General features: G+C 43.9%; 1 protein-coding gene across 2 annotated transcripts in view; it reads left to right on the top strand.

Moving 5' to 3' along the window:
• Positions 1-3,897: 3,897 nt before the first annotated feature.
• Positions 3,898-27,532, top strand: part of pde4ba (phosphodiesterase 4B, cAMP-specific a) — a 341,912-nt gene continuing 318,277 nt past the window's right edge. For both annotated transcript variants that reach the window (XR_016496356.1, XM_090236202.1), the window contains exon 1: positions 3,898-4,555. The gene's annotated coding sequence lies outside the window, so the exon portion shown is untranslated. The remainder of the gene's footprint in view (positions 4,556-27,532) is intronic.

The raw sequence follows: 27,532 nt of genomic DNA, 5'->3' as shown, positions 1-27,532 counted from the left end.
AGAAAGGCCCTTTTTCCATCCAGGCAACAGTAGGCCGACACAATTTTCTTTACAATGCATTTCATATTTTGTGGAGCCTACAGTACATTACAAAATGTTCTTCATAAGGCATTTAACACAAGGCTTCCCTTTTCGTGTACCATACACCGTTTCTTTCATAATGCATTTTATACAAGGCTATGTAGAATTTTATGAGGGTTGCCAGATTGGAGAAAAAATACATGTATTTTTTGTTGTATCGATGAAGGTATTTGATTGGGGATTGGGGATACATTTTTATGATGAGAAATTATAATACACACCATAATACACGCACACAAACACTTACACACACTCACTTTGTTTGTACTCATGTTATAGCCAACTCTTGACTTTTGTATGAATGATTTGTAATAAAATATTTGTTATATCTAGTTGTCATGTATTCTTTATCTTTAACTGGTTAAATGTTAGTAATTTGCATGTTTCAGTAATGATTAACATGGTTAAATAGTCGTAAATCTCTGCTTGATTTATCTTTTGGTATATTTGGCATTTTTATAAATATTCTGTATTCCACTGAAGAAAGCAATAATTATTCAACACAGTTCTGTAAATAAATGGACACCACATGTTACAAAACAGAAATAGCTCTGTTTGCCTGTTACAAAACAGAGAAATACTCTGTCTGAAGCCATTTGGTTATGGGTTTCACAGCCCTATAATAATGATACAAGTAATTATCAACTTATAAAGGTTTATTTTTTTATTTTATTTTTTACAACCGATGGAGTATAAGATGTTAGGAATAGTGGCATAGGAGAGTCTGAAATGAAATACCTCATACCTCATAAATATGTTCAATGTCAGCAGCAATTTCAAGTGAGAAAACCCATTCAGCTATGGGTTTCACAGCCCTATAATAATGATACAAGTGACTGTATATCACCTTAAAATGGGTTTATTTACAACCTCTGGGGTATAACATGTTGGGCAAAGTGGTATAGGAGACTCTGACATATAACCCATAACTTTAGTTCAGTCTTCGCCAATGAGAACCAAGAGTAGCTTCGTCCTTCATCACTGGATTCTAGGCCATAGAAAATCCTACATCCGTCTCATTAAATAAGAACAGGATGGACCAACAGTGATTCGTATTACTGGTTTGCATCCTAAAAAAAGGATAAGTTGTGTTTTGTTGCTTAACAAACTTAAATGATTTGTCTACCCATATGTCACTGTCAGGTCATTAGATGTTTAAGCTTAAGTAACAAAATAACATCATGGTTGTAATAACACTTTAAACAGGTAGTTTGTAAATGTTTAGAATGTGTTTGTTTTGCGTCCACACTGGAAAATTAACTTATGTAAATTAGACAGTCACAGAGGATTTTCTTCTGAATAACTGGTCAGGACATTGCACATTCCATTCAGCTTCAGGCAACTTTGATGTAAGGCTTGATCACATGTGTAGTGACCACTTCTAACCATGGTTACATATCCATTGTTCACCAGATATATCAATGTAAATACACCCAACATAATGTTGAAATACAAAATGCTAGACGAACACATACTGTAACTAGAAGTGAGCTGGACATGATCCCAATGCTGCCACCAGTGTAGCGGAAGAAAGTGAAAGCTGCAACAGGGACTCTAACCAGGGCTCCTACGTGGCAAAGTGAGCTCCAACAGCCATTGCCATGAAAGCATAGTAAGGCCTCTGGGCAGAATCAGTAGGCCTACAATGCTGGCAAATGCCCTGTTACAATAGCCTAAGTAGTCCTCTGGGCAGAATCAGTAGGCCTACAATGCTGGCATATGCCCTGTTACAATAGCCTAAGTAGTCCTCTGGGCAGAATCAGTAGGCCTACAATGCTGGCATATGCCCTGTTACAATAGCCTAAGTAGTCCTCTGGGCAGAATCAGTAGGCCTACAATGCTGGCATATGCCCTGTTACAATAGCCTAAGTAGTCCTCTGGGCAGAATCAGTAGGCCTACAATGCTGGCATATGCCCTGTTACAATAGCCTAAGTAGTCCTCTGGGCAGAATCAGTAGGCCTACAATGCTGACATATGCCCTGTTACAATAGCCTAAGTAGTCCTCTGGGCAGAATCAGTAGTCCTACAATGCTGGCATGTGCCCTGTTACAATAGCCTAAGTAGTCCTCTGGGCAGAATCAGTAGTCCTATAATGCTGGCATGTGCCCTGTTACAATAGCCTAAGTAGTCCTCTGGGCAGAATCAGTAGTCCTATAATGCTGGCATGTGCCCTGTTACAATAGCCTAAGTAGTCCTCTGGGCAGAATCAGTAGGCCTACAATGCTGGCATATGCCCTGTTACAATAGCCTAAGTAGTCCTCTGGGCAGAATCAGTAGTCCTATAATGCTGGCATGTGCCCTGTTACAATAGCCTAAGTAGTCCTCTGGGCAGAATCAGTAGTCCTATAATGCTGGCATGTGCCCTGTTACAATAGCCTAAGTAGTCCTCTGGGCAGAATCAGTAGTCCTATAATGCTGGCATGTGCCCTGTTACAATAGCCTAAGTATATACAATTATTGACACGACCGTAATAATCATCATGAAACGGTCTTGGAATTGCCATAAGTGTAAGTCAACATAATTCATTACTTTACATTAACCTGTTTAACTGCATTGAAATGGCTTAATTGATCACAGTCCAGACTCAATATAGTTGCAAATACCATGCAGTTACACCAGGGGAATTTAAACCAAACAGATTTTTTTGCAGGTCTTCTGTTTCCCCACATTAATTTATTAATTAATTTCCCATCATGAAAATGTATCTCCCGATGCCTTCATTGATACCACACAGCTTTTTACTCCAAACTGGCAACCCTCCTAAAAATCGACATAGCACCAGTATCCCAAAGTATTAAGCGAAAACAAGCATAGAAAACAGCATTGGCATTAATAAAATAAAAATACAAATGTAAGGGTACTATTATATTATTAGTATTTTGGTGACAACCTGGTTGATTAACAATATTGGGTTGTTAACACGTTCGTTTTTTGTAAAAGTAAATGTGGGTGTCACATTCTGACCATAGTTCTGTTATTTTATTATTTGTTTTAGTATGGTCAGGGTGTGAGTTGGGGTGGGCAGTTGATGTTTGTTTTTCTATGTTGGTTTTTGTGTTCGGGCCTAGTATGGTTCTCAATCAGAGGCAGGTGTCGTTAGTTGTCTCTGATTGAGAATCATACTTAGGTAGCCTGGGTTTCACTTTTGGTTTGTGGGTGTTTGTTTCCGTGTCAGTGTTTGTCGCCACACGGGACTGTTTTGTTGATTCACGTTTATTATTTTGTTCAAGAGTCCAGTTGTGTTTTTTAGAATAAATCAATATGGACACTTACCACGCTGCGCTTTGGTCCGATCCTTACTCCTCCTCAGACGAAGAGGAGGAAATCCGTTACAGTGGGACACAAAAAAGGCAGTGTAGAACACCATTGCCCAAAATGCATTGCTCCAATAACTTAAAAAATATTGTTTGAATGTTTGCCTCCAACAAAATGTATTTTCCTATGGATGAAGTCGCACAAAAATGTGTATTTTCCTACGAATTAAGTTCCACAAACATGTGTGTATTTCCACCCTAGCCACATAAAAACGCACAAAAAAGCACAAGATCTTCTAAAATACCTTTCGTACATATTTGAACGAATTCAGTGTGAGATTGTGTGGACAGAGAGGAATGGAAAATAAGCTCATTTGGGGAATCAGCTGAGCACCTCATGTTGATGTTGCTTGGAGGGATATTTTTGCATGTGAAATCAGTGTAACTAACCATGGTGTGGCTCAGGTATGCACACACCAAACACACACAGCCACGTGTGGAAGGGGGAGTGGAGAGAAGCAACTAGATAGAAAATACCATCAGTTGTCAGCTTCAGCAGCAAATAAAAAGTGACGATCTATCCATCCCTCACAATTTTATATGTATGGGCTATTCAATTCAAATTTCTGTAAACATGTAAGGATGGGCTACAGACAAAGTCGTTTGCATGTCACACTGGAGAACGTAGACGTAGTACCAAGCGCTATAGAGTAGGTTCGGCGCGCTCGATTGGTCCAGAGTACTATCCTCGTGTGGTGAGAGAAGGAATGCCGACTTGAGAGAGATTTTTTAAGAAAGCTCTTCGGAAACTATCTTCCTCCATTTTTATTAAGAACGTTGTGAATGATACATTCTTGAAATTATTTGAACCTCCGAATTGACTATACATTCTTGAAATAGTTTGAACCCCCGAATAGACTAACCCCCGCGTGATTGGCTAGTGACAGAAGTGAGTCCATCAAGGAAGTGCTGTTTTTATTTGGGTAAGGAATGACAGGATACCAGATGGCTCGGGAACAGGCTTTTTAGCTCAACCGCACGAGGTTGGCTCGAGGTCGCAATAACGGAACGGGGGATACACAACAACGCGCACTGAAACCGTGTTGGTAACTAAAGGAACTCGACTTTTTGATAAATTCGCATTTTACCGAAAATTCTGCTTTAGCAAGAGCCATTTGTCACCCTTCTACGAGAATAGAAAGTGGACTCGCTTTTTAGGTAAGGTGCACCAGAGCGCTCGAACGTTAAACGATGATGCTGTTATAGTTTTGTCTAATGTTGTGTTCTTTTCTTAGGCAATTTGCAGATACCACTCATTAATAATAATATTTGTACAACACCTAAATATGTTTCAGCTAGTTCACTAAACAGGGTTCTGGGAATTCCCTGTAGCGAAATCCAGTGCTCTATCATGATTGATGTCTTATTTATGATGGGTGCTGCCTAGGCTGCAGCCTATTGGTAGGCGATTGGATTGAGTAACTACTGGTAGGCTACTTTTTGTAAATTTTTAAATCTGTGACGATTCTATAAAAAAAATTCATCGGCGTAGTTGTTTATTTTGTAATTATCGAAGATCATTTTGAACGGGTGGCCCAGACTCAGACCCTGACTACAATGAGACAATGAACAGGCTAGCAATGTAACGTTACATTTCAAGACGTTACATTGTTTCTTTCTTGGTTCATGTTAACCAACCTGACTTACTTGGCTTCAAATGGCTTAACACAATACAATAAACCATTCAACGGACAGAAAATGTACACATAACTGACACCACTGAAGTGATAATGAAATCACAATAGTTGTACAGGTGCACTCCCTGTCTTTCTGGACTAGTGTTCTAATGGGATTTTAGGACTCCCTCTGACATACTATCAAATCAACATAAAACAAAAATGTATTTGTCACATGCTTCGTAAACAACAGTGAAATGCTTACTTTCAGGCCATTTTTCAGTAATTAGTTCAACATAAAAAAATCCCTAAATATTTCCATATAGAAATAGTGACATCGGGAATTTGATGTTCTCCTGGGTCTGTCTGGATAAGGACAGGTATGAGAGTGACACGGATATGGAATAGACTGCATTGGGATCATATTCAGCCTAGACTCTAGAAGATTATCTTTCTGTTTGCTCAGAGCATTATCTCCAAAGGGGCTCAACCTTTCTGAAGCCAGCTGAGCTTTAAATCCAGGGCCAACCTCCTGAGTTGAAAATGAGAAACATGGTCACAATTTACTTGAAGTCGCACAGATAACATGTAGCCAAATGTAATGTCAATTTTTTTGTTATTACGTGGTAATATACTAGCAAGTAATTTTACACAGAAGTTGGTCAGTTTGCTTCCCTTAAACTTCAACCATTCATTGCTATATTTTATTAATATATAGTTAACAAAGTTACAGAATAACTACATATTATAAAGGGAACTGAAGCTTCCTGTGTTCAATAGAGGATGCAGGGCATGTTTTGCATCTCCCTTTGCCTTTGTGTTAAGTTGACAGTGCTGGCGGTGCCAGTGAGAGAGTGGGTCTCTGGACTGTACTTCTGAATCAGGAGGGGACAATGGCTTGTGAATGAACCCTCCCTGAGCCAACAACCCTGCCTGCCCTGGTCCTTCCTCTTCTGCACTCTCATCTCACTGTCCATCTCTCTCATTCTCCAGTACAGTACATCCCTTCCTCCCCAGCTGGATCCTTCCTCCCCAGTCTCTTCCTCCTTCCCTCCATCCCTCTGTCTGATTAGATCCCTTCCATTACTTTCTTTTATTCATCCCAAAATCCATTGATCAGACCACTCACAGTCTGTGTGTGTGTGTGTGTGTGTGTGTGTGTGTGTGTGTGTGTGTGTGTGTGTGTGTGTGTGTGTGAAGTATAATAAACCAATTCATTGCTTCCCCTATATGCATTTTGCAGTGGCGCACCATTTTTTTAAGATTTTATTTTGGAAAATAATTTTCAGGGTGGTAAAATGTGTTCAGTGTAATGACTAGAACCAGATATGTAGAAAAAGATAATGGAGCAAGATTTTTTTAAATAAGATCATCTTTGAGAACTAACTAGACAGTCAGGGAGAATCTGAAATTCAAAAAATGGCATGGGCCCCGTTGATTTTGTTATAATGTTTGAGTTACTCAGATAGCGTTAAGAACAAGGCATAATTTGGCAACATTTTTATAATTGCAGGAAAGTAGCTTTAAAACTGAACATTTTCTCAGCACAAGGGAAAATGTGTTGAATTGCAGGAAACTAGTTTTAAAACTGTAAAATGTTCTCTCTGCCCCATGACAAGATGTGTAGGATTGCAGGACATTTTTGACCAGGAGGAGGGCCTCTAAAACTGCACCACTGGCCACTCCCACTACCACACACACTATCACGCACTGAAAAAAATCCTAGGGGAAACACTGACATTGATCAATAAGCAGTGCTGTGAGTGGACTCTGAGAGCAAAGCTTTAATATTCAATACCTAAGCTTGAGAAATCAAAGCAAATATTTACAAATATTTTATCAACATGTCATGTTTTGTTTAGCTGAAATTGGATAGAGTCCAGAGCGGGTGAAATCTTTCTTGGAGTGATATCTGTGGTGACAGTAATCTGGTTTCATTGATAGTGTGTGTGTGTGTGTGCACGCCCCACAGTGTGTGTGTGTTGTCATTATTGATCACCAGCAGAGACAAACAGGCTAATTAATAATTAGTACAGGGCATATTTTTCTTCCCTTTTTAACCTTGTCAGTATTGCTAATGACTGTTTTGAAACATGTGTTCTGACATGTGGTTGCATTATGCTCATCAAACACATTTTGTGATTGGCTGGACATTCTCTCACTCCTCTCTACTGTTGGTAACACAGTGGCTGCTTCTTGTAGTCTGCCACCTTCCTCTGAATTGAGCTGTTCTCTGTGGCGTTCAAGTAGATAGCCTGTGTGTGTGAATCATACATCATCCACAAGTGAATGGAAAAGGTTAGATCAGTGAGTAGTGGCCTCTAGCCATTTCCAAGAGGTCTTGAGGAGTGTGTTTAGGACAGAGAGGAGGCTCTGGAGGTCATTGATTATCTACCACAAGGCGAGTAGTGGCACAGGATTTTAGAAACAAGGTCTGAGACACACACACCTCAGTGGACTGTGGGCTTTAGTCTTAGAGAAGAGAATGTGGTTCATAGGGTCTCCTCCTCAGCAGCAGCAGTAGTCAATGGGGCTATAGACCAACAATCAATCAGCCCTTAAGACTCAGGGGAGGAGATGCTCCTCAGTGGGACCCTGGCTGGCCGATCAACTGATTTATAATACCCCCTTTCCTTCCCTGTGATAGACAGATTGAGTCTGTCAATGAAGACAAAGTGTTTATGTGCGTGTGTGTGTTTTCGATGTGTGTGGCTGTGGTTGCATGTGTTAAATATCCTAAGGCTATTCTGTGGAGTTTCAGTGCTGTTTGTAAAGAGGTCAAAAACCAGGGCTCTCACCCTCATGAAAAAATACTACAGTACTTGATTGTGGAATTTTATAGTAAACTGCAGTATACTGTATTATATTATACTGTAGTATACCTCGATCATGTGTAGAACTTACTATAAAATGTTGTAGTGTACTTGTCACGGAAGTCTAGGAATGATGGGTGTAAAGTCAGGCGCAGAGAGCAATACTTCCAAATGAATGCGTTTATTCCGCTTGGTCCAGCCAACAAACAGGCAATGACCATAAAACAGGTATGTCTCCAAAAACCAGGAAATAAAATACAACAAATTACGCAGGAGAAAAACAACTTCACCCCTGACATTCGGAATAATCCCGCACACAAGCAGGCAGGCACTGGAAGTTTAAATAGACGATAAATTAACCAAAATAAGCAACAGGTGAAAACAATCAAGACAAAACCAACAGAAAAAGAAAATGGGATCGGTGGCAGCTAGTAGGCCGGTGACTACGACTGCCGAGCACCGCCCAAACAGGGAGAGGAGCCACCTTCGGTGGAAGTCGTGACAATACCCCCCCCCTCGAGGACGACGAGGCGCAGGGCGATCCGGATGGAGACGGTGGAAATCACTCAGCAGTGATGGATCCAAGATGTCCTCCACCGTTACCCAGCACCTCTCCTCCGGACTGTACCCCTCCCAATCCACGAGGTACTGCAGGCCCCTCACCCGGCGTCTATAGTCCATGATGGAACGTACCGTGTATGCCGGGGGCCCCTCGATGTCCAGAGGGGGCGGAGGGACCTCCGGCACCTCACCTTCCGGCAGGGGACCAGCTACCACCGGCCTGAGGAGAGACACATGAAACGAGGGGTTAATATGATAGTAAGGGGGAGCTGTAACTTATAACACACCTCGTTTATCCTCCTCAGGACTTTAAATGGCCCCACACACCGCGGCCCCAGCTTCCGGCAGGGCAGGCGGAGGGGCAGGTTTCGGGTCAAGAGCCAGCCCCGGTCCCCTGGTGTGAACACGGGGGCCTCACTGCGGTGGCGCTCAGCGCTCACCTTCTGCCGCCCACCTGGACGGCTCTCCAGATCTCCTTTGAGCGCTGCAGCCATTCTTCCACCGCAGGAGCCTCGGTCTGGCTCTGATGCCAAGGTGCCAGGACCGGCTGGTAGCCGCACTGGAAAGGCGACAGGTTCGTGTAGGTGTGTCGGAGTGAGTTTTGGGCTACCTCTGCCCATGGGACGTACCTCGCACATTCTCCAGGCCGGGCCTGGCAATACGACCGCAGAAACCTACCCACATCCTGGTTCACTTTCTCCACCTGCCCATTGCTCTCGGGGTGAAAACCTGAGGTCAGGCTGATCGAGACCCCCAGACGCTCCATGAACGCCCTCCAAACCCGGGACGTGAACTGGGGACCCCGATCAGAAACTGTGTCCTCAGGCACCCCCTGGTCTATAAGAGATGGTGAAATGAAATCTGGTGAAAAACATGGTACTCCAGATTATGGTGGTCAGTCCAGATGAGAAAAGGGTGTTTCGCCCCCTCAATCCAATGTCTCCACACCTTCAGAACTTTTACCACAGCCAGCAACTCCCGGTCCCCCACGTCATCGTTTCGCTCCGCCGGAATGAGCTTCCTCCAAAAAAAAGCGCAGGGGCGAAGCTTCGGGGGTGTGCCCGAGCGCTGTAATAGCACGACTCCAACACCAGCGTCGGTCGCGTCCACCTCCACCATGAATGCCAAAGAGGGGTCCGGATGAGCAAATACGGGAGCATCGGTAAACAGCGCCTTCAGACGACTAAAAGCTCTGCCCGCCTCCACTGACCACCGCAAATGCACCGGCCCCCTCTTCAGCTGTGAGGTAATGGGAGCAGTAACCTGGCCAAAACCCCGGACAAACCTCCGGTAGTAATTGGCAAACCCTAAGAACCGCTGCACCTCCTTTACCGTGGTCGGAGTCGGCCAATTACGAACGGCTGCAACGCGGTCACACTCCATCACCACCCCAGATGTGGAATTACGATATCCCAGGAAAGAGACGGCTTGTTTGGAGAACACGCATTTCTCGGCCTTGCCGTACAGGTCATGCTCCAGCAGTCGCCCAAGCACCTTGCACACCAGAGACACATGCGCGGCGCACGTGGCGGAATAAATCAGAAAGTCATCGATATAAACCACCACACCCTGCCCGTGCAGGTCCCTGAGCATCTTGTCTACAAAGGATTGAAAGACGGGTGGAGCATTCTTCAACCCATATGGCATGACGGGGTACTTATAATGGCCAGATGTGGTACTAAACGCGGTCTTCCACTCATCTCCCTTCTGCATACACACCAAGTTATACCCGCTCCTGAGATCCAGTTGTGAAGAAGCGTGCTCCGTGAAATGATTCCACCGCCGTAGCAATGAGAGGTAGCGGGTAACTAAACCCTGCTGTGATGGAATTTAGACCTCTATAATCAATGCATGGACGCAGACCTCCCTCCTTCTTCTTCACAAAAAAGAAACTCGAGGAGACGGGTGACATGGTGGGCCGAATGTACCCCTGTCCCAGAGATTCAATGACATGTCTCCATAGCCACCGTCTCCTCCTGTGACAGGGGATACACGTGACTCATGGGAAGTGCTGCGTTTACCTGGAGGTTTATCACACAGTCTCCTCGTCGATGAGGTGGTAATTGGGTCACCCTCTTTTTACAGAAAGCGAGAGACAAATCGGCATATTCCGAGGGAATGCGCACGGTGGAAACCTGTTCTGGACTCTCCACCGTCGTTGCACCGATGGAAACGCCTATACACCTACCTGAACACTCCTCTGACCACCCCTTTAGAGCATCCTGTTTCCATGATATCTTGGGATTGTGAATAGCCAACCAGGGAATCCCCAGCACCACTGGAAACGCAGGAGAATCAATGAGGAAGAGACTAATCCGCTCCTTATGACCCCCCTGCGTTACCATGTCCAGTGGAACCGTGGCCTCCCTGACCCTAACGGTCGACTATCTAGGGAGTGCAGGGGGAAGGGTTGGCCTATCTGCACCAACGGAATCCGTAACCTATAAGCGAACCCGTGATCCATGAAACTCCCAGCTGCGCCTGAATCAACTAGCGCCTTAAGCTGGGAAGAGTGGAAATATCAGGAAAAGAGATTAGTACAAACATATGACTAACAGGAAGCTCTGGGTGAGTCTGGTCCTGACTCACCTGGGGTGTCCGAGCAGTGCTCTGCCTGCCCTCTCGACTCCCAGACGAACTTCTCCAGCACCGGTCGGCAGTGTACCCTCTCCGACCACAACATTTGCAGGAGGAGGCTCCTCCTCCGGTTGCCCTAGATGCAGCACCCCCTAACTCCATGGGTGTTGGAGTGGGAGTGCTGGGGGGTGGAACAAACAGAACCCTTTCTGGATGCCCGCGAGCAGCTAGCAGGTTGTCCAGCCAGATTAACATGTCAATCAGTTTGTCTAGTGTGAGGGTGGCGTCCCGACAAGCTAACTCCCTGCGGACATCCTCCCGGAGGCTACACCGGTAGTGGTCCACCAGGGCCCTGTCGTTCCACCCCGCTCCAGCGGCTAGGGTCCGAAACTCCAGCGCACTCCTGCGCAAGTCCTGCGCACTCCTCGTCTCCTGCCTAAGGTGGAACAGCCGTTCACCTGCCGCTCGCCCCTCCGGTGGGTGGTCGAACACAGCCCGGAAACGGCAGGTGAACTCAAGGTACTGGTCCCTTGCTGAGTCTGGACCCTCACAGACCGCGTTGGCCCACTCCAGGGCTCTGCCCGTCAGGCAGGAGACGAGGACAATCACACTCTCCTCTCCCGAGGGAGTCGGGCGAATGGTAGCTAGGTAAAGCTCTAGCTGGAGCAGGAACCCCTTGCACCCGGCAGACGTTCCATCGTCATCCCTCGGGGGCGCGAGCTGAAGAGCGCTGGGTCCGGACGCCGCCGGAGAATTTGGTAGCACAGGCTGAAGTGGAGCTGTAGACGAAGTAGGGAGGCCGCTCCTCTCCCATCTATCCATTCTCTCCATCATTTGATCCATCACCGTTCCAATCCGGTGTAGGATGGCTGTGTGATGGAGGACACGCTGTTCCATGGATGGGAGGGGGGGCGTAGCTGCTCCTGCTGACTCCATGTTCCTGGTGCGGGCTTCTGTCACGGAAGTCTAGGAGTTGTGGGTGTAGAGTCAGGCGCAGAGAGCAATACTTCCAAATTAATGTGTGTAGAATAATAGAGTAAATACTACAGTATTCACCCCCCCCCCCCATAAAAAACTATAGTACATTTATTTTATTTATTATTATCCATTATTTTACCTGGTAAGTTGACTGAGAACACATTCTCATTTACAGTACCACAGTAATGTTCACAAAAACACTACGGTCCGCAAAAACACAACTCTTTCTAAAGACTATACTGCCCTACAAAGGCATAACTCAGTAACTACGAAATATGATCAAACATCTTTGATCTATTGTAATGGCCAGGTACAGTGGGGAGAACAAGTATTTGATACACTGCCGATTTTGCAGGTTTTCCTACTTACAAAGCATGTAGAGGTCTGTCATTTTTATAATAGGTACACTTCAACTGTGAGAGACGGAATCCAGAACAAAAACAAAAATCCAGAAAATCACATTGTATGATTGTTAAGTAATTAATTTGCATTTTATTGCATGACATAACTATTTGATACATCAGAAAAGCAGAACTTAATATTTGGTACAGAAACCTTGGTTTGCAATTACAGAGATCATACATTTCTTGTAGTTCTTGACCAGGTTTGCACACACTGCAGCAGGGATTTTGGCCCACTCTTCCATACAGACCTTCTCCAGATCCTTCAGGTTTCGGGGCTGTCAATACGGACTTTTAGCTCCCTTTAAAGATTTTCTATTGGGTTCAGATCTGGAGACTGGCTAGGCCACTCCAGGACCTTGAGATGCTTCTTACGGAGCCACTCCTTAGTTGCCCTGTCTGTGTGTTTCGGGTCATTGTCATGCTGGAAGACCCAGCCACGACCCATCTTCAATGCTCTTACTGAGGGGAGGAGGTTGTTGGCCAAGATCTCGCGATACATGGCCCCATCCATCCTCTCCTCAATACATTGCAGTTGTCCTGTCCCCTTTGCAGAAAAGCATCCCCAAAGAATGATGTTTCCACCTCCATGCTTCACAGTTGGGATGTTGTTCTTGGGGTTGTACTCATCCTTCTTCTTCCTCCAAACACGGTGAGAGGAGTTTAGACCAAAAAGCTCTATTTTTGTCTCATCAGACCACATGACCTTCTCCCATTCCTCTTCTGGATCATCCAGATGGTCATTGGCAAACTTCAGACGGGCCTGGACATGCACTGTCTTGAGCAGGGGGACCTTGCGTGCGCTGCAGGATTTTAATCCATGACGGCGTAGTGTGTTACTAATGGTTTTCTTTGAGATTGTGGTCCCAGCTCTCTTCAGGTCATTGACCAGGTCCTGACGTGTAGTTCTGGGCTGATCCCTCACCTTCCTCATGATCATTGATGCCCCACGAGGTGAGATCTTGCAGGGAGCCCCAGCCCGAGGGTGATTGACCGTCATCTTGAACTTCTTCCATTTTCTAATAATTGCGCCAACAGTTGTTGCCTTCTCACCAAGCTGCTTGCCTATTGTCCTGTAGCCCAACCCAGCCCAGCCTTGTGCAGGTCTACAATTTAATCCCGGATGTCCTTACACAGCTCTCTGGTCTTGGCCATTGTGGAGAGGTTGGAGTCTGTTTGATTGAGTGTGTGGACAGGTGTCTTTTATACAGGTAACGAGTTCAAACAGGTGCAGTTAATACAGGTAATGAGTGGAGAACAGGAGCGCTTCTTAAAGAAAAACTAACAGGTCTGTGAGAGCCGGAATTCTTACTGGTTGGTAGGTGGTCAAATACTTGTCATGCAATAAAATGCAAATGAATTACTTAAAAATCATACAATGTGATTTTCTGGATTTTTGTTTTAGATTCCGTCTCTCACAGTTTAAGTGTACCTATGATAAATATTACAGACCTCTACATGCTTTGTAAGTAGCAAAACCTGCAAAATCGGCAGTGTTTCAAATACTTGTTCTCCCCACTGTATGTGGTATTTCATTTCCTGACACAAGAACAAGCGAGTTGATCAGAATATACAGTGTCCTGGAGTATCAGAAATTGCTCTCTATTTAGACAGAAAAATACTTTGACGTCAGATTTTGCAGTAGAAAAAAATATGTTGTTACTCTGTTAAAAACTACAGTATTTATTTTGCATATACGCTACCCATTCCCATCCCCCATATCACAATTTGTGGCCTCATAAGTGAGAAACCTACATGCCATGTTTAGACCATATATTGTGTTCCCTACATGTTATAGAAAAGAGCAGAAGCTCTGAACTCTCTGTTCAGACTCCAAACCTACCTACCAACCTACATGTTATGGAAAATGTGCTCTTTTAGTATTTCACTAGTAGGCTATAATCTGCAAAAACACTATATTAAATACTATAGCATATAATACAGTTTTCTTTTAGTACAGTATTTATACTGCTTACATGTCTTTTTGTCGAGCAAAACTTTTTGTGGAAGCGCACAGACCCCCTCGCACACTCAACGTTGTCGAGATCTGTTAAGTTTCCTTGTAGGCGGGCTATTTGGCGGGTAAACTGTGAAGCCAGCTGTATAGCCTATTGCCTGTTTCTGTTTATGAGTCTTTTATTGAAGAATGTGAAACACTGTTGTGTCTGTTTGCTGCTTTTCATTAAATCATGCATAGCTGTTCTTTATTTGGCCTAAAATAAATGTGTTCATATGGGCAGAATATTATCTATTGGCTTTACCATAGAATTTTAAACATTGTGATTTTAGAGACACAAAGTAACAATAGCCTGTGATTAAAGGGTTAGGCTATACTGGTAACAATATAAAGATATTGAAGCACATTTGATTACCACAAAATGTTATGCTGTTTTCAAATGAAACACAATACCTTGCTCTTGCTAAAGCTTAAAGGGCCACCCCAGAGTTTCATAACCAGGTGCTCAGCCCTGAAGACCAGGGGCTGACGGGAGACCTGTAAATCAGCCTATTTGCGGATTTGAGGAAGAATTTCCTGTAATTCTACATAATTTTACGTGACTGGAGACGTTACAATAATCTTTTTTAATACCACACAAATGACCAAGATGACAAGATACTCTGACATTGACAGACTGAGATCAATAAAACGAATGACCCTGGTCTTAAATGCAACCAATAACATAGGCCCATGAAAAGAGTGGATACACAGATTGTAGACCTACAATATGAGGAGTAAATTACAGTCCACCAACCTTCCAGTGGCACTCATGTATCCAAGGTCCTGGTGACATCTCTGACAAGCAATGGAATCCAAATGTAACCTCTCCGTGCTTCAAAAAAATATCCTGGTGCATGAAGGCTACACCTACAGACGGGAATGATAGACCGCAAATAAGTCCTTCTGGAAGTGCACTGAACATGGTGCTTTTGAATGACACGGTCGCATACGGCTAACTGAGGTGGTGTTCTCCAATTTGTGCTGGATACGCGGTTCTTTCAGCGCCCTGAACATCAACTGGAGGAGCTTCTGACATACTTTCAGGCAACATGGGTTGGGGAGAAGGTCAGAAAGCCAATGTTTCCCATAGGTATGTGTTGTTTAACATAATAATGGATGTATTATTCATATTCTTATTATTGATGACAGCATGGTTGCTAATCTGCTTCTATCTCTTTTTGTATTTTCAGAATTATGGAACTGCTGCGATGCTGTCCTGCAAGACTTGGCAAAGACCAACAACAGAGGGGAGGGCTGGCATCGAAAATGTTTGGCCAATTTTGGCGCTACCCACCCCACCATTTGGAAGTTCATGGAGAAATTGAAATGCTTACAGCAAAGTGGCGAAATGAGAATGGAGCAGCAACTTGCTGGCGTTTCTCCGCCATGGCAAAGACCCCCCCTCTACCGTAAGCAACAGAAGGATCTGAAGTCACTGGTTCAGAAGTACATCGCGACTGAATGGCTGGAGTCTTACCTGAAGAATGTTGCCTACACTTTCTAGTTTCAGTTGTGAATACGTGAAAATCCATCTGAGAAAAATGTCTACTTGGGCATTTCTTCATGACACAGCAATTTAAACTCTCTCAATTACTCCAAAATCCTTATGAGACCAGAATATTAAGCACATTCTTGGAAGATTTGTTCCTGAACTTGTTTTTATGGTGCTGCATTGTCATGTAGCCTAGTCTTGTTTTGGGGTATTTTTTTGGTTATTTGAAATAAATGTTTTAGGCTTATTATATTATATTTTGTTACCCTTTTTTGTTGATAAATAAAGGTTTTATAGTGAATGGTTGTGTTAATGGATGGTTTTAAAATGTTTTTTGAGGCCCCCCGAGTGGCGCAGTGCTAGAGGCATCACTACAGACCTGGGTTTGATCCCAGGCTGTGTCGCAGCCGGCCGCGACCGGGAGACACATGAGGCGGCGCACAATTGGCCCAGCGTAGTCCAGGTTAGGGGAGGTTTTGGCTGGCCAGGGTATCCTTGTCCCATCGCGCTCTTGTGGCGGGCCAGGTGTATGCACTCTGACTTCGGTCGCCAGCTGTACGGTGTTTCCTCCGACACATTGGTGTGTCTGGCTTCCGGGTTAAACGAGCAATGTGTCAAGAAGCAGTGTGGCTTGGCGGGGCCGTGTTTCGGAGGATGCATGGATCTCTCCCGAGCCTGTACGGGACTAACTACCAATTTGGATGTCACGAAAAAGTACAAACAAATGTGTTTTATTTTTGCCCAATATCTAGTTTCCCCAGAGAAATTAGAAATTGGCTGTTTTAAACATTCAGCCTTTATAGAACCATATGAACAAATTTATGTACAACATTCTACCCATATCAAGAAATGTATATAGGCCTTAGCTATAATATTCTGCCCATATGAAGGAATGTATATACCATATTTGTAGCCAAACAGATGAAAAGTATTAAACATACACATTTAATATCATACTCATGAACACAATCATGCAATAGGCTACAGCTTCTCCAGTGCTTCACAGCTTCTCCAGTGCTTCACAGCTTCTCCAGTGCTTCACAGCTTCCCTAGCGCTTCACAGCTTCTCCAGTGCTTCACAGCTTCCCTAGCGCTTCACAGCTTCTCCAGTGCTTCACAGCTTCCCTAGCGCTTCACAGCTTCTCCAGTGCTTCACAGCTTCTCCAGTGCTTCACAGCTTCCCTAGCGCTTCACAGCCTTCCTGTCACGTTCTGACCTTTATTTCCTTTGTTTTGTCGTTATTTAGTATGGTCAGGGCGTGAGCTGGGGTGGGCAGTCTGTTTGTTTTTCTATGATTTTGGGATTTCTATGTTTCAGCCTAGTATGGTTCTCAATCAGAGGCAGGTGTCATTAGTTGTCTCTGATTGAGAATCATACTTAGGTAGCTTGGGTTTCACTGATTGTTTATGGGTGTTTGTTTCCTGTGTCAGTGCCACACGGGTCTGTTTCGTTGCCAGTTTGTTGTTTTGCATTTGTGTTCATGTTGTGTTTTCATATTAAATACCATGTACACTTACCACGCCGCATATTGGTCCGATTCTTGTTTCACCTCTTCAGAGGAAGAGGAGGAAATCTGCCGTGACACTTCCTGTGAAAACCCAACTTATTGTAGCCACACACAGATGAAAGAATAGCGGAGCAAGGAGTTTGGTTCTGCTGCAGTATTTGCGGTAAAATATTACGTGTTGTGACTGTGCTTTGATTTATACTACAGTTAACTGTAAATACTACAGTATACTACTAAAGTCGACAAAAACACTACATCTAATACTACAGTGAAGTCTGCAAAACTCAACAGTGAATACTATAGTATGTATACCATAGTAGTATACTGTTGTATTTGTTAATGTGCTCTCTCTCTCTCTGTGTGTGTGTGTGTGTGTGTGTGTGTGTGTGTGTGACAGTCTAATCAGTTAGACCTGTGCACTCATCTGGCCATAATCAATCTCTCTGAGAGCTCTGTCTGGAATGAAATAATAAATCTGTGGGCCTGAAGGAGATCATTTTTAAACACAGCCAACTAACAGCTGGCACACTGTGCTTCTATTCACTATAAGCCCTAGTTGATATTACACACACATACTGTATGCTATTAGTCATGGCTTGTGTGTCGGAGATGTCAAATCCCTTTTAGGTCCTATACATAGTATGCACCCTATCCATTTTGAGTGGGGTAGGCAGAGTGAGTGAGGTCATAGTATGCACCCTATCCATTTTGATGGGTGAGGTCATAGTATGCACCCTATCCATTTTGAGTGGGGTAGGGAGAGTGAGTGACGTTATACCGTTTAGTCACGGTAATTAGGCTTCTCCAAGCTCTGATGCTGCTGATGGTCATTAGTAGCCTACCAAATTTGCTAACTGCTTGGTACTCAACACTTTGTTGTCCCTCTAATAACTCTGACATCAATGCAAACATAATATAAATCTAATCAAACACTTCATGAGAACCCATGAGCTCATGTTGCACAACATTTCTATAGGATATGCAATTGCATGAGAAAACAGAGTGATGGCCTCTATTAATAAGAGGAGCCCATCAGCTTTCTATAGGTCTACTATATTTATTTCTCAACTTTCCTAATATTAAGCACATTGCTTCTCTTTACAACAGGAATATAGCCTACCTGGCTGGAATGAAAATGAACCATGAGAAAAGCATCCTCCATTCTCTATGTAAGTGCATAGATCACATGTATTTCCCCTGGCCCTGTTTTCAGACAGGTGTATGATAATGGTCCATTCAAAACAAATTTCACACATACAGTGCCTTCGGAAAGTATTCAGACCCCTTGACTTTTCCACATTTTGTTACGTTACAGCCTTATTCTAAAATGGATTAAATAAATAAAAAATCCTCAGCACAGTACCCTATAATGACAAGGCGAAAAAACAGTTTTTTTTGACAGGAACACCAAAGTAGCCAGACCCTTTGCTGTGAGACTCAAAATTGAGCTCAGGTGCATCCTGTTTCCATTGATCGTCCTTGAGATGTTTCAACAACTTGATTGGAGTCCACCTGGGGTAAATTCAATTGATTGGACATGATTTGGAAAGGCACACACCTCTATATATAAGGTCCCTGTCACGTTCTGACCTTAGTTCCTTTTTTATGTCTTTGTGTTAGGTTGGTCAGGGTGTGAGTTGGGGTGGGTAGTCTGTTCTTTTTTCTAGGTTGTTATATTTCTATGTGTTTGGCCTAGTATGGTTCTCAATCAGAGGCAAGTGTCGTCCGTTGCCTTTGATTGAGAATCATACTTAGGTAGCCTGTTTTCCCCATTTCTGTTTAGTGTCTTCACCTGGCAGAACTGTTTCGTTTTCTCTTCATTATTATTTTGTGTAGTGTTCAGTTTGTTCAATTAAAACATGACGAACACTTACCATGCTGCATTTTGGTCCTCCTCTCCTTCCACCAATGAGAAGCGTTACAGTCCCACAGTTGACAGTGCATGTCTGAGCAAATGCCAAGAGGTCGATGGAATTGTCCGTAGAGCTCCGAGACAGGATTATGTCGAGGCACCGATCTGGGGAAGGGTACCAAAACATGTCTGCAACATTGAAGGTCCCCAAGAACACAGTGTCCTCCATCATTCTTAAATGGAAGAAGTTTAGAACCACCAAGAGAGCTAGCCACCCAGCCAAACTGAGCAATTGGGGGAGAAGGGCCTTGGTCAGGGAGGTGACCAAGAACCTGATGGTCACTCTAACAGAGCTCTAGAGTTCCTCTGTGGAGATGGGAGAACCTTCCAGAAGGACAGACGACTGCAGCACTTCATGGTAGAGTGGCCAGATGGAAGCCACTCCTCAGTAAAAGGCACATGACAGCCCGCTTGGAGTTTGCCAAAAGGCACCGAAAGACTCTCAGACAATGAGAAACAATATTCTCTGTTCTGATGAAATCAAGATTGAACTTTTTTGTCCTGAATGCCAAGCGTCACGTCTGGAGGAAACCTTGCACCATGCTGTGGGGATGTTTTTCAGTGACAGGTACTGGGAGAGTAGTCAAGATCGAGGCAATTATGAATGGAGCAAAGTATAGAGAGATCCTTGATGAAAACCTGCTCCACAGTGCTCAGGACCTCAGAGTGGGGTGAAGGTTTACCTTCCAACAGGACAACGACCCTAAGCACACAACCAATACAACACAGGAGTGGCTTTGGGACAAGTCTCTGAATGTCCTTGAGTGGCCCAGCCAGGCCCGGACTTGAACCCGAACTAACATCTCTGGAAAGACCCGAAAATAGCTGTGCAGCAAAGCTCCCCATCCAACCTGACAGAGCTTGAGAGGATCTGCAGAGAAGAATGGGAGAAACTCCCCAAATATAGGTTTGCCAAGCTTGTTGCATCATACCAAAGAAGACTCAATGCTGTAATCGCTGCCAAAGGTGCATCAACAAAGTCCTGAGTAAAGGGTCTGAATACTGAATATGATATTTGTTTGTTTTGTAATACATTTGCAAAAATGTCTAAAAACCTATTTTTGTTTTGTCATTGTGGGGTATTGTGTGTAGATTGATGAGGAAAATAAACAATTTAATCCATTTTAGAATAAGGCTGTAACGTAACAAAATGTGGAAAAAATCAAGGGGTCTGAATACTTTACGAAGGCACTGTATATTATTTAGTATATGTAAAGACAAGATTAAATAAAGTATAGTCTGATGGGTGAAACTATTAGCCTATCACTTGTGAATGATATATTATCACTTGTGAATGATGCCCATCATAAGGCAAGAAACCATGCATTTTTTTTTGACTTTTTCAAGTCATAGTGGCACGTCTCATGTAGCCTTGCCCATGCATCCCGTAAGATGGCGCTGGAGAAGATGGTAGACGTTTTACGTGCCCCCAGCCTATTGTGTTTTTTTGTTCGCTTATTTTTGTTGTTTGTAACTTATTTGGTACATAATGTTGCCACTACCGTCGTAGAGTATCACATGATAAGCTGTAGACCACACTACAAACCGAGAGAGTTTTCATCTGTATTCTTTGTAGCTGTTTACATACATCCACAGTCAGAGGCTGGCACAAAGTCAGCATTGAATGAGCTGTATTCCGACCTTAAGCAAACAAATAAAATGTCCACTCCTAGTAGACAGGGACTTTACTGCAGGGAAACTTACATCAGTTTTACCAAATTTCTATCAGCATGTTAAATGTGCAACCATATACAGTGGGGCAAAAAAGTATTTAGTCAGCCCCCAATTGTGCAAGTTCTCCCACTTAAGATGAGAGAGGCCTGTAATTTTCGTCATAGGTACACTTCAACTATGACAGACAAAATGAGAAAAAAAATTCCAGAAAATCACATTGTAGGATTTTTAATGAATTTATTTGCAAATTATGATGGAAAATAAGTATTTGGTCAATAACAAAAGTTTATCTCAATACTTTGTTATATACCCTTTGTCGGCAACGTTTTCACAAACTGTTGCTGGTATTTTGGCCCATTCCTCCATGCAGATCTCCTCCAGAGCAGTGATGTTTTGGGGCTGTTGCTGGGCAACACGGACTTTCAACTCCCTCCAAAGATTTTCTATGGGGTTGAGATCTGGAGACTGGCTAGGCCACTCTAGGACCTTGAAATGCTTCTTACGAAGCCACTCCTTCGTTGCCCAGGCAGTGTGTTTGGGATCATTGTCATGCTGAAAGACCCAGCCACGTTTCATCTTCAATGCCCTTGCTGATGGAAGGAGGTTTTCACTCAAAATCTCACGATACATGGCCCCATTCATTCTTTCCTTTACACGGATCAGTCGTCCTTGTCCCTTTGCAGAAAAACAGCCCCAAAGCATGATGTTTCCACCCCCATGCTTCACAGTAGGTATGGTGTTCTTTGGATGCCACTCAGCATTCTTTGAGTCCCTGGCGGCGTAGTGTGTTACTGATGGTAGGCTTTGTTACTTTGGTCCCAGCTCTCTGCAGGTCATTCACTAGGTCCCCCTGTGTGGTTCTGGGATTTTTGCTCACCGTTCTTGTGATCATTTTGACCCCACAGGGTGAGATCTTGCGTGGAGCCCCAGATCGAGGGAGATTATCAGTGGTCTTGTATATCTTCCATTTCCTAATAATTGCTCCCACAGTTGATTTCTTCAAACCAAGCTGCTTACCTATTGCAGATTCAGTCTTCCCAGCCTGGTGCAGGTCTACAATTTTGTTTCTGGTGTCCTTTGACAGCTCTTTGGTCTTGGCCATAGTGGAGTTTGGAGTGTGACTGTTTGAGGTTGTGGACAGGTACTTTTATACTGATAACAAGTTCAAACAGGTGCCATTAATACAGGTAACGAGTGGAGGACAGAGGAGCCTCTTAAAGAAGAAGTTACAGGTCTTTGAGAGCCAGAAATCTTGCTTGTTTGTAGGTGACCAAATACTTATTTTCCACCATAATTTGCAGGGTAGCCTAGTGGTTAGAGCATTGGACTAGTAACCGAAAGGTTGCAAGTTCAAATCCCTGAGCTGACAAGGTACAAATCTGTCGTTCTGCCCCTGAACAGGCAATTAACCCACTGTTCCTACGCTGTCATTGAAAATAAGAATTTGTTCTTAACTGACTTGCCTAGTTAAATAAAGGTAATACAAGAAATTAATAAAAAATCCTACAATGTGATTTTCTGGATTTTTTTTCTCATTTTGTCTGTCATAGTTGAAGTGTACATATGATGAAACTTACAGGCCTCTCTCATCTTTTTAAGTGGGAGAACTTGCACAATTGGTGGCTGACTAAATACTTTTTTGCATACAAAGCCCTCCCTCGCCCTCCCTTTGGCAAATCTGACCATAATTCTATCCTCCTGATTCCTGCTTACAAGCAAATAAAAAAGTGGTCCGATGAAGCAGATGCTAAGCTACAGGACTGTTTTGCTAGCACAGACTGGATACGTTCCGCGATTACTCCGATGGCATTGAGGAGTACACCACATCAGTCATTGGCTTCATCAATAAGTGCATCGATGACGTCGTCCCCACAGTGACCGTACTTACATACCTCAACCAGAAGCCATGGATCACAGGCAGCATCCGCACTGAGCTAAAGGCTAGAGCTGCCGGTTTCAAGGTGCGGGACTCTAACCCGGAACCTTATAAGAAATCCCGCTATGCCCTCCTACGAGCCCTCAAACACGCAAAGCGTCAATATAGGACCAAGAACAAATCATACTTCACTGGCTCTGACGCTCGCTGGATGTGGCAGAGCTTGCAAACCATTACAGACAATAAGGGGAAGAACAGCTGAGAGCTGACCAATTGACACGAGTCTAACAGACGAGCTGAACTACTTCTATGCTCGCTTCGTGGTAAATAACACTGAAACATGCATGAGAGCACCAGCTGTTCCGGAAGACTGTGTGATCATGCACTCCGCAGCCGATGTAAGTAAGACCTTTAAACAGGTCAACATTCAGAAGGCCGGCGGGCCAGATGGATTACCAGGACATGTACTCCGACCAATTGACAAGTGTCTTCACTGACATTTTCAACCTCTCCCAGTCTGAGTCTGTAATACCAACATGTTTTAAGCAGACTACCATAGTTCCTGTGCCCAAGAACACTAAGGTAACCTGCCTAAACGACTACCGACCCATAGCACTCATGTCTGAAGCCATGAAGTGCCTTGAAAGGCTGGTTATGGCTCACATCAACACCATCATCCCAGAATCCCTAGACCCACTCCAATTTGCATACCGCCCTCAACAGATCCACAGATGATGCAATCTCCATTGCACTCCACACTGCCCTTTCTCACCTGGACAAAAGGAACACCTATGTGAGAATGCTATTCACTGACCACAGCTCAGCGTTCAACACCATAGTGCCTTCAAAGCTCATCAATAAGCTAAGGACCCTGGGACTAAACACTTCCCTCTGCAACTGTATCCTGGAATTTCTGATGGACCGCCCCCAGGTGGTAAAGATAGGTAACAACACATCCGCCACGCTAATCCACAACACAGGGGCCACTCAGGGTTGCGTGCTCAGTCCCCTCCTGTACTCCCTGTTCACTCATGACTGCACGGCCAGGCACGACTCCAACACCATCATTAAATTGCCCTGATCACCGACAACGACAAGACAGCCTATTGGGAGGAGGTCAGAGACCTGACCGTGTGGTGCCAGGACAACCACCTCTACCTCAATGTGATCAATACAAAGGAGATGATTGTGGACTACAGGAAAAAGAGGAAAGAGCACAGCCCCATTCTCATTGACGGGGCTGCAGTGGAGCAGGTTGAGAGCTTCAAGTCCCTTGGTGTCCACATCACCAACAAACTAACATTGTTCAAGCACACCATGACAGTCGTGAAGAGGGCACAACAAAACCTATTCCCCCTCAGGAGACTGAAAAGATTTGGTATGGGTCCTCAGATCCTCGAAAGGTTCTACAGCTGCACCATCTAGAGCATCCTGGCTGGTTGCATCACTGCCTGGTATGGCAACTGCTCGGCCTCCAACCGCAAGGCACTACAGAGGGTAGTCGAACGGCCCACTACATCACTGGGGCCAAGCTTCCTGCCATCCAGGAACTCTATACCAGGCGGTGTCTGAGGAAGGCCCTAAAAATGGTCAAAGACTCCAGCCACCCTAGTCATAGACTGTTCTCTTCTGCTACCGCACGGCAAGCGGTACCGGAGTGCCATGTCTAGGCCCAAGAGCCTTCTAAAAAGCTTCTACCCCCAAGCCATAAGACTACTGAACATCTTGTCAAGTGGCTACCCAGACTATTTGTATTGGCCCCCCACCACCTCTTTGCACCACTGCTACTCTCTGTTGTCATCTATGCATCGTCACTTTAATAACTCTACCTACATGTACATACTACCTCCAATAACCAATGCCCCTACACATTTTGTTGGCTGACGAAATGTAAATGTGGACAGTTCTTCCAATATCTTCAATATGCACCTCGGAATTGTATAAGGATGCGCGCAGTTGCGTCCCCGATGTGTCTGTCTTCACTTGTGGCCTGTGAGAAAGACTGGATCACGTGATGAAAATCCATGTGAGTGAGTGGTGATTTGGTGCACGCAGCACTCAGGGAGATGCGTGGATTTTTTTAGAGTGCATTACGGCCACATGAGGATGTCGCTGGGAAATTCGAGGCATTATCAAGTGCTTGTCAAATTGTGAATGAGAGACTGATGAAGTGTGTACAGCCTTCAAGCAACTTTTTTCAAATCATCATTAGAGTTGCATCATGCAGCCTTACAATGTATTAGAAATCTAAACATATAGCCCAACGTTTGTAGAACAACTAAAGTTACATTAATAACTCTAACTATTTTTTGTTAACTGCTCAACACAGACTAGTCGCATGTGCGCACTCGCATGTGCGCACTCCCTGAAACGTTTGGAGAAAATATCCTTTCTATTTTATTCAGCTTTGTTCAATTGTATTCTTCATACTATAAAATAATATTAAATAATGCCACGGAATTCTAATTAAATCTTGTCTGCTTAAGGAATTAGTGTAGCCCACAGCCATATGGTATATCCAGATCAGGACCTAACATAAAGACAAGTCAGACTATACTATTCTGTTAATCTGAAATGGACTACATTTTCTTTAGACCTGTCTAAAATAAATAATGGATTTATTGTGAAAGTGTAGGATATATTACATGGACCTATTAGATTTATTACATTTTAAAAATGTAAACGTTCCATAGGTCTGCATTAGTGGCATGTATGTTATTTGTGGAAGCCAGGAGATGCTAAATGTGTTAATGTTTATTAACGGTAAATTGCAGTGAGACCAGCAGTTATTGCTTGACAATCACCGGCTGACTAAATTTTGTGACTACCACACCCAGACCACTCCCAGACCACAACCAGACAACTCCCAGACCACAACCAGACCACTCCCAGACACTCCCAGACCACAACCAGACCACAACCAGACCACTCCCAGACCACTCCCAGACCACAACCAGACCACTCCCAGTCCACTCCCAGACCACTCCCAGACCACAACCAGACCACTCCCAGACACTCCCAGACCACTCCCAGACCACTCCCAGACCACAACCAGATCACTCCCAGACCACTCCCAGACCACAACTAGACCACTCCCAGACCACACCCAGACCACTTCCAGACCACTGTAATGGAAATTTCCTGTATTACCAAATCACAAGAGAGCAAACCACACACAAGACAGAGTTATCATAAAGTCCATCTTTAATTATATGAGCTCCATCACAACACTGTGACTCTAAGATCAATTCAGTGTCTATAAATGAATTCTCTGAAAGGGGCCAACATAATGGCAAATTAGATGCTTTATAGCAAAGATCCACCCCCCTAGTCGACATGACAAATAGCAGATCTTAAGAACATTATACAAAGAAAGATTTTACTTGAGAGAGGAGTATCCCATCGCCAGACAGTATTTAGCTATAAATTATCGTTCAGTTTGGTCTCCTAAACAAATCTCTTATCTCGTTCTTGGTACAAAATAGTACCAAGACATTACCTCATCCAATGGTATATATCAATTGTCATTTTAGACACTCCCTCCTGGACAAGATCACAGAGAGACAGTGACTGGCACACAGATATTGTGGAGCCACCTATCTGGTTCCCCATTTATCACCCCATCCCTTCACATGGTTTAGGAATAGTTTACAGACACATTCACAGATAAGACTAACCTTTCCCCTCTCTGGGGCCCAATGTAACTTAGCCCTAGCAGGAAAGGTATAACTGAAAACTGCAAACAGTATTATCCAAAAGAAGACATTCTAATGACAAATATCTCACATAAGCATGCAATAAAATGAATAAAACATCTTATTTATAAATGTTACCTAAAGAATTCTGATTCTGCCACGACACCACACCATGAGCACTTTCAGACCACTTCCTGACCATTTCCAGACCACAACCAGACCACACCCAGACCACACCCAGACCACACCATGAGCACTCTCAGACCACTTCCTGACCACACCCAGACCACACCATGAACACTTTCAGACCACTTCCAGACCACACCCAGACCACTCCCAGACCACACCATGACCACTCCCAGACCACTTCCTGACCACTCCCAGACCACACCCGAACTACACCACATCAGTGTATGCGTGATCCGCAATCACAACTGGAGGGATGTCTGTGGTGTTGTTTGTCGAGGGAAGTTTGGGAGGAGAAGGTCTAGTCACGGATCCCACCAAACTACGCTTCATTGGATTATGTTTTAACTAAATAAATATTTTAGGTTTAGACGCTTGTTTCTGTTGGGTTTGATTAGAGATGGCTTGGCACACCAATATGAGGACTAAGTATTCTCTGCAATAAAGGGATGGATAGAAGCACTCTAGAGGGCTTCCCTCTGTTGTTGGGCAACACATTGTTACTGTTACCAGTGTTGCTGTAATTATGTTGGTCAGCGCAAACAACATCTCAAATCAAATCAAATCAAATGTTATCTGTCACACGCGCTGAATACAACAGGTGTAGGTAGACCTTACAGTAAAATGCTTACATACAAGCCCTTAACCAACAATGCAGTTTTAAGAAAAAAATAAGTGTTAAGAAAGTATTTGCTAAATATACTTAAGTAAATAAATAATTAAAAAAGAGAAAAAAAAAAAAAGAAAATAGAAAAATAACAAATAATTAAATAGCAACAATAAAACAACAGTAGCGAGGCTATATCAATCCATCAATCAAATGTATTTATAAAGCCCTTTTACATTAG

Source organism: Oncorhynchus mykiss, chromosome 5, assembly GCF_057628025.1.
Source record: "Oncorhynchus mykiss isolate SJ-2025 chromosome 5, ASM5762802v1, whole genome shotgun sequence".
Taxonomy (NCBI): Eukaryota; Metazoa; Chordata; class Actinopteri; order Salmoniformes; family Salmonidae; genus Oncorhynchus; species Oncorhynchus mykiss.
The sequence above is the reverse complement of the archived record's forward strand: the minus strand, read 5'-3'. Positions and strand labels throughout refer to the sequence as shown.